This window comes from Primulina huaijiensis, chromosome 17 (genome assembly GCF_012295235.1).
Source record: "Primulina huaijiensis isolate GDHJ02 chromosome 17, ASM1229523v2, whole genome shotgun sequence".
In the NCBI taxonomy this organism is placed as follows: Eukaryota; Viridiplantae; Streptophyta; class Magnoliopsida; order Lamiales; family Gesneriaceae; genus Primulina; species Primulina huaijiensis.
Genome location: NC_133322.1, coordinates 13,998,721 through 14,007,584, shown reverse-complemented (window position 1 = coordinate 14,007,584; position 8,864 = coordinate 13,998,721). Strand labels below are relative to the sequence as shown.

Sequence of the window (8,864 nt, the reverse complement as noted above, 5' to 3'; positions counted from 1 at the left end):
TCATTCTTTATTTATTTTGATGAACTGCTTAGGAGATATGTCCAGCTTGAGCTTTGGTAGCTGAACATTCTTATCATTAAACATTTTGAACTTGGATGACTTCTCAGAAGAATCACCCACCAAACCTTTGGTTTTCAGCAAATAGCTGAGAGGCATTGCAAATCCCTTGGACTGTTTAGAGGACTGAAGCATGTTCTTGAGGATGTTGAAGATTATGGCTGACCAGTTCAGTCTTTTTCCAGCCATGATGGCAGTTATGACTTGAAACTTTTCCAAAGTGAGAGCAGCAAATGAGCCTGCTTTGGCGAGTAGTCCTTTGGCCACGATGTCGTCCAGTAACTGAATTTCTGGCTTCAGTTCTTTCTTATGGTCTGAAAATTTGATTTTCCGTCCATCAGCATATAAGAGCGTTTGCATCTCCTCTACATCAGAAGTCTTTACATCAGAAATATTAGCCAAGCCATCATACGACAGTTGGAAGAGATTGCTGAAGGAGTCTTCTTCAATGATCAGCAGTTGATTGTTGACGGTTGTAGTGATATTGCCGTCAGCCGAGATAAAGCTATTAGCATAGAGATCTTGAATCTCTTTGGGATAAATTTCTTGGGATGAAAATCCCAAAAATGTCTTCAGTCCAGCTGCTTCAAGCTTTAAAAATACATCTTTGACAGCTTCGTCCTTAACAGATAGGACTGATTCAAAGTCAATAGTCATTGAGTTGAGAATGAATGCTGGGACTTGGTTTGCCATTGTTGATAGCTTGAATATATGCAAGAAAAAGCTCTGCGTATTCGATTTGCTCTGAGAGTTGTAATGCACGTTAAAGAAAAACTGAAATGAAGCGGGTTCAAGTACTTATGTTTGTGACTGTTCAAATTTTTTGGACACGTTTCAGTCCAAGGTAAATTGAATAAAATCATTTATACATGTGGTGAAAACGTGTGTAGAGTTAAATGGACTACAAGGAGCCACGTTTCAAATTACTATTCATTGAAAGACATCAATTAAATGCATAATTTTAACTGTTACAATACTTAATATAGAATATTTATCAAATAATCAGCTAACTTATTGGATAATATTAGGTAGGTCAGTAACTGAGTGATCAATTGAAAACTGAGTCAGTTCAGTTGACGACCAACTTACTATTGTCTTATCAGTTAACCATTTAGATTCAACATTCCCCCTCAATAAATGCATATAAATAAAAGAGTAAAAGAAACTCAGTCGGAATAAGTCAAGTGCAATTTGTTGACTGAAGTCTCTTCGTCTTCTTTTATTTCTTCAATTCGAATCTGTCTATAAATAATATCAGCATCATTAGATAGTAACAACAACAGTTAAGCTCAGATGGATAGACCAAGCAGTTCCAACAACCCTCATCCTTCAGCAAGAGCTCGTAGCTTAGAGAGTTGGAAAACATGCATTGAAGATTTTGTCTTTGAAAGAGTCATGCCCACCTGGACTAAGGTTCATGATCTTCAGACCATTCAGGGAGATGGATCAGTTGCCACTGATAAACAGAAGGCAACTGAAATCAAATATAAGAGGCATCTCGATGTTATTCATACTTCAGATCTTGCCACAGATGAAGATCTTTTACAGTTGATGCTTTTGAAGGAGTAGATGGTGTTGGAAAAGATTTCTTTATCAGAAAGCTTCCAAAGAATTTCCTGTAATGAATTGTTTAGTTGGATGTCCCTTTGGTTAGATTCCAATGAAATAGAACTAAATCGTGTAATATGCGAAAGATATTATCAATAAAATTGTTATTTCGATTCATTGTTGTTTCTTTCTTCATACTAACTTATATCAGTTGACTAATTAGCAGTTGACTAACTGACAATTAACTAACTGAATAATAATTGACAATGACTAACAAAACAATATTAAAAAATATAACTAAGACAGATCAATTAAACCAAGAATATTGCAAAAGTGAGAAAACTTAGTCTCGGGTAATGGTTTGGTGAAGATGTCAGCGGCCTGTTTTTCAGTTGGTATGTATTCCAGCCTGATTACTTTCTTTAGAGCATGATTTCTGATGAAGTAATGTCTGACATCAATATGTTTGGTCCTAGATTGAAGAACTGGATTATACATAATCGCGATTGTGCTTGTATTATCACAAAAGATTGGTGATTCTTTTGCAATGACTCCATAGTCTTTCAGTTGTTGCTGAATCCAGAGCAGTTGGGCACATCAGCTAAATATTCTGCTTCAGTTGTGGAAGTTTCTATGAATGTTTGCTTCTTACTGAACCATGATATCAGTCTGTCTCCTAGAAAATGACAAGATCCACTGGTGCTTTTACGATCAAGCTTACATCCTGCATAATCTGCATCTGAATATACAACTAAATTGGAAGATGAGTTCTTAGCATACCATAAGCCTACATTTTGTGTGCTTTTAAGATATTTCAATATTCGTTTGGCAGCTGAAAAATGTGATTGCTTAGGATTTTCCTGAAATCTGCCACCCATACAAACAACAAATACAATATCAGGACGACTAGCAGTTAGGTATAGCAAGAAACCTATTAAACCTATGTAGAATGTCGTCTCAACTGATATTCCCCCTTGATCATTATCTAATTTAATCGATGAGCTAATGAGAATATTTGGAGCCGAACATGTTTCCACGCCAAATTTCTTGAGCAGTTCATTCGTGTATTTGGTCTAGCGGATAAAAGTACAAGTTTCCAGTTGTTTCACTTGCAGACCGAGAATGAATGTCAATTCACCCATCATACTCATCTCAAATTTTTCCTGCATTAACTTGGCAAATTCCTCACATAATTTGGGGTTAGTTGACCCAAAAATAATATCATCATATATTTGCACAAATAAAATATTAGTATTCTTTGAAAATTTGAACATAGTCTTATCAACTGATCCAACAGTAAAATCATGATCAGTTAAGAATTTTGAAAGTGTTTCATATCAAGCTCTTGGAGCTTGTTTAAGACAATATAGAGCTTTGTTCAAACGATAAACATGATCAGTAAGAGAGTGATTAACAAAACTTGATGGTTGTTCAACATATACTTCTTCCTGCAACTGACCATTCAGAAATGCATTTTTCACAATTATTTGGTAGACTTTAAGGTTTTTGAATGAAACATAAGCAAGGAATATTCTGATTGCTTCCAGTCGTGCAACTGGTGCATACACTACAAAAAAAGGCTAAAGACAACGGTTTTTCACCGTTGTTAAAGGTCTTGTAAAACCGTTGTTAAAGGCACTGTGGTTAAAGGGTGCGCTCAAAGACAACGGTGGAAAACCGTTGTCGTTGCTATTATTTGCGACGGTTTATCAAAAACTGTACGATCGGTAATTAGCGATAGTTTATGATAAACATCGCTAAAATTAGCGACGGACAACAAAGCTAACCGTCACTAATTTTAGCGACGAACTTTATTTAAAACAGTCACTAATTTTAGCGACGGTTTTTCATGTTGTCCGTCGCTAAGTTTTTCAGTAAATAAAAAAAATATTTTTAATAATTTAATAAATCTACAAAAAACTTACAATCTGACTATGCTAATAATATTCATGATATTAACTAACACTTAAAATTTACCAAAAATTGAAGCGAAAAAATTTACCCTAAATCGAAACTAAAATCGTCTAAGAGAGAAAACTTTTAAGTGTTGTAAAGTGGTGTAGAGGAAAATGGACCAAAAATACGGATATTTATAGACAATTTACGACGGTTTTTGGTCAAACCGTCTCTATCAGCGACGGCAAGTTCCTAATCCGTCGCTATTAGCAATGGTTAGACAAACACCGTCGCTATTAGCGACGGTTTTTTATTACTCCGTCGCAATATTTAGCGACGGTTTTGTAAACCGTCGCTAAATTTAGCGACGGTTTCAGTAAAATCATTGCTAATTTAAAATTTGCGACGGTTTTGCATAATATCGTCACTATATATAGCGACGGTTTAAAAACCGCGTGAAATTTAGCCACGGTTTTAAGCAAAACCGTCGCTAAATTTAGCAACAGTTAAAAAAACCGTTGTTGTTTGTCCAAAAAACACGCTAATCGACAAAGTTTTATAAAACCGTTGTCGATTGTCCAAAAAAACACGCATATATACAACAGTTTATAAAACTGTTGTCTTTGACCCTAAAAAAACCCTTTTAGACAACTGTTTTAGTGAAAAATCATTGTTGTAGGTGCGTTGTTGTATGCCAAAATTCTTGTAGTGATACGTCTCGTCATAATCTATTCTTTCTTCTTGGCTATATCCTTGTGCTACAAGCCTCGTTTTGTTGCGCACAACTAAACCATCTTCGTTCAGTTTGTTTCTATAAACCCACTTTGTACCTATAATAATTTTAGAAACTGGTCTTGGAACTAAGTTCCAGACATTGTTATGGGTAAACTGATTTAGCTATTCTTGCATAACATTTATCTAGTTAGGATCAGCAAGAGCTTCATCAGTTTTCTTTGGTTTTAGTTGGGAAACAAAAGTTGAATGAAAAAATAAATTAATCATTTGATTCCGAGTTCTTACCGGATCAGATGAATTACCTATTATCAATTTTGGTGGATGTGATTTCTTCCATCTCAGTAACTGTTTCAGTTGGCAACTGAATGTTCTCTTCAGTTTCAGTTGTTGCTGCTTCAGTTGGTAATTGAATATTATCATTTTGCTCTATCAACTTATTATCAGGGATAATTTCTTGTTCCACTGATTGTTCCAGCACTTCTGGTTCTGGTGTTTGAAGGATTTCGATTGATATGATTTTCTTCCTCATTATCATCCTCCAAACTTATATCTGTAAAGCGATCAACTAGCTCAACTGGATCAGTTGGTTTATCAGTTAGTACAGATTCATCAAATACAACATGAATTGATTCTTCGACATTCAAAGTGCATTTTTTAAATACTCTATAAGCTTTACTAACTGATGAATAACCAATAAATATTCCCTCTGTAGATTTAGCATCAAAAGCTTTAAAATGATTTTTGCCATTATCGAGAATAAAACATCTGCATCCGAATATTTTGAAATAGAAAACCACGCTTTTACGTCCATGCCATATCTCATATGGCGTTTTCAAATGATTTTTTTTAATAATTGATATGTTCTGAGTGTAACATGCAGTGTTTACTGAAATAACCTCAACTTTTTTTCGAATAATAAATCATAACTAGAAAATTCTAGAATAAATAACTTAGCATTTCTGACAATCATAATAAATTAACATTTGAAAACTCAAGTTCATAAAATAATTTTCTAGAGAAAATAAAGAATAAAAATATCTTTGATAAATCATTAACAATAAATCCTTAAATCTTTTATCTAACAATCTAGTGCGGAAACATAAAGGTCCTCGGGAGCGTACTGCAGCACTCGATCCACTCAATCGTCAGCGTCTCCCATAATAGTATCAAATCCTGCATCATAAAACCCTATTTAGTCAAAAGACTCAGTACGTTTTAAACATAAATTGCAAATAATACATATACAATCGCATGCATTAAAATCATACTTTTATTTAAAATAGCTTTTGAAAATAATTAAACCATTTAAAAACATTTAAAATAGCTTTAAGCATAAATAAATCATTTAAAAACTTTAAGCATAAATCATATATCATAAAATCATTTTAATTGTAAAGCTTTTAATCTTTTATCATTTTGGGTGAACTTTAATCCTTGAAAGTGACTAGCTTTCATCCTTTGGTCGATTGCAGCCTTAGCTCCACATGGTCCATGGGGGTGGGCACTAGGCTCCACCATGGAAATACGATCGTCGGGGCTCTCTCGGGGCCTTCTCCCATAGACAGGCTCCCTCTGGGGCCTTATCTTATAAATGGGCTCTCTCTGGGGCTTTCTCCGGTAAATGGGCTCCCTTTGGGGCTTTTTCCCCTCACGACATCTCCACAAAATCATATATCATATATCATATCTTTTGTCACAGTCAATTCACATCCCTCAAAATATTTTTCATTTTCTTTTAAAAGCATAACATATCATACTTTCCAAAAATAGCATTTTAAACAGTGAAAATTACACATCTTTATCATAAATTATAAAATATCCATAAATCATAAAATATCATATTTTCATCAAAATTATCATTTTAAATCATAAAATATCATTTAACATGCATTATGATCCTTTGGGACACTGCCAAGCTTTTACGTATTTTCTGAAGTGTAAAATAACTGTTTTGCCCTTAGACGTAAAAATTCTCGTTTTTATCTTTTTCTTACTTTAATGATATAGGCTTATTTCAAATAATTATTTAAGATTAAATATAATTTTTCATAACTTTATTAAGCTTAATGATGAAACTTAAAATTAATAGTTTATTATATGTTAAAACCTATATTTTAAAATTTAAGTTTCATTAAAATTATAAAATTATGTTATTTTAGTCTTATTTGTTTATATTTAAATGTCTTACTAAATATGTTTTATTTTTAGGTTTTCTACGTGTTGGTAAAATAATGATAACTCAAGCTAAAAAATTCAAATGGAGGTGATTCAAACATGTTTGGAATCCTTGAGAAATTATCTACAACTTTGCAGAAGACATGATTGCCTAAAAAATTGGTTAAAATGATCAAATTGTGAAAATATCAAAAGGAAAACAAATTTACTTTCACCATGACCAGCATATAGTAAAAAAATCATAACTATTTCAATAATTAACCAAATGAGGTGAACCAAGTGGCCAAATTCATCTACAGATAATTCCCCACATGTTTGCTGTTTTGAGCAGAGTCAAATTCGGTGATTTAAGTCGTGGAACAGAGCATTGAAAGAAGGGACATGGAATTTAATTTGGAGGAGACAAAGACTACTATTACAACTACATAGCATTAATAAAATTTTTGAGCCTTTCTCTCATTTGGCCTATAAATAGAGGCTTTGTGCTAGCTTGAGAATCATTCTATCTCATTGTAAAATATTGTGTTAGTGTGTATAAAAGTTCTAAGTTCCAATATATTTTTCATTTTCTCAATTATGAGTGATGTTTTTAGTGTTGATCAAAAGTAAGCTCATGGAAAGCTAAATCTATTATGTCAAAGTGAAAAGAATGAATTCTTGGTGAAGTAAGATTGTTTATATTTTGTATATTCTTTCTTTATTTCTTTTCATTTTGCTAATATCTTTTTATTTTAGGTATAAAAATGAATTATTTGTTGTTATCAATTTACATCAAATGCTTGATACCATTAAAGTGGTTATCTTAATTTGTTGTTTAATTTTGATACAATAAATATTTCATCAATTATTATTGTTATATTATACATTTGTGTATATATATATATATATATATATATATATTATATATTTCATTTAAACGATAGCGTGGCTCTTCCGGTTGTTCTAAATGAAATATTATGATTTAGTACTAATATCTAACAATCTAACAGTTACTTTATCGCAACTAACTTTCACTTTCCGCATCTAACATTTAATTTATCGCAACTAACTTTTACTTTCCGCATCTAACATTTATTTTATCGCAACTAACTTTTACTTTTTGCAACTAACTTTTACTTTCCTGCAACTAATTTATTAAATCATATATTTCATTTAGGCAATAGCGTGGCTCTGCCGGTTGTTCTAAATGAAATATAATGATTTAATTTAACATTTACTTTATGAAGTTATATATTTATATAGTTATATATATAATCATAGGTACCATATATAAAATATCGGTGAATTCGGTATTTTCTATAGTAGGAACTATATTATATTAGGTGTGTGTTTAAATATTTAATTTTCTTGGAACCATTATTTATGGTGATTTCCTTTGTTTTACTTTTAGTTAAACAATATTGCATAAACCAAGAATAAATCATCGAGCCTTGACAAAATTTATAAATTGTAAAATTCGTTCTTGCATTTGATAATCTATAAATCAATAAATTTAAACTTAAAATAACCTCTCTGTGGATCGATCTCGTATTTACGAAATATATTACTTGCAGACAACCTACACTTGGGTGAATTATAATTTAATTAGCAACAAGTTTTTGGCGCCGTTCCCGAGGAGGTATAAATTAAGTTTATATTTGTTAATTATGTTTTATTTATAAGTATTGTGTAGTTTTTTTTTGTATGAGTATTTGGAGTCGAAAAAAAAGTGGTAGACTTATTCGAGTGTCTGAAAATAATTTAAACATGGATGATAATTCAAATAATCAAGATAATGATAAAAATAATAATAATAATAATAATAATAATAATCAAGAACATTATCAATTAAGAACACTTAGGCACCATATATATGAACCCTATTCTATTAGAACAAGTGCCCCATCTTGTTTAGTTTTTCCTCCTGATGCATCTAATTTCAACTTTAAACTTCAAATTATTCAACTTTTACCAAATTTTCATGGCTTAGATTCTGAAAATCCATATTTACATCTAAGAGAATTTGAGAAATTTTGTAACACATATAATGATCAAAATTGTAGCATGGACATAGTTCGATTAAAGCTTTTCCCTTTTTCTTTAAAAGATAAAGCTAAAACATGGCTACAAAATTTGAGATCAAGTTCAATAAGATCATGGGAAGAAATGCAACAACAATTTCTCAAAAAGTTTTTTCCTTCCCATAGAACAAACTCTTTTAAAAGACAAATTACTACTTTTTCTCAAAAACAAGGAGAAACATTTTATCAATGTTGGGATAGATATAAAGAATTACTTAATACATGCCCACATCATGGTTTTGAAACATGGAGAATAGTTTCTCACTTTTATGAAGGTCTAATACCTAAAGATAGGCAAATGATAGAATTCATGTGTAATGGAACTTTTGAAGATAAAAACCCAAATGAAGCTATGGAGTATTTGGATTCATTAGCAGAAAATGCTCAAAATTG

General features: G+C 31.7%; 1 non-coding gene across 1 annotated transcript; it reads right to left on the bottom strand.

Moving 5' to 3' along the window:
- Positions 1-8,600: 8,600 nt before the first annotated feature.
- Positions 8,601-8,711, bottom strand: LOC140963691 (small nucleolar RNA R71). Its single transcript, XR_012172737.1, has one exon. It is a non-coding gene; the product is annotated as a small nucleolar RNA R71 (small nucleolar RNA).
- Positions 8,712-8,864: the final 153 nt, after the last annotated feature.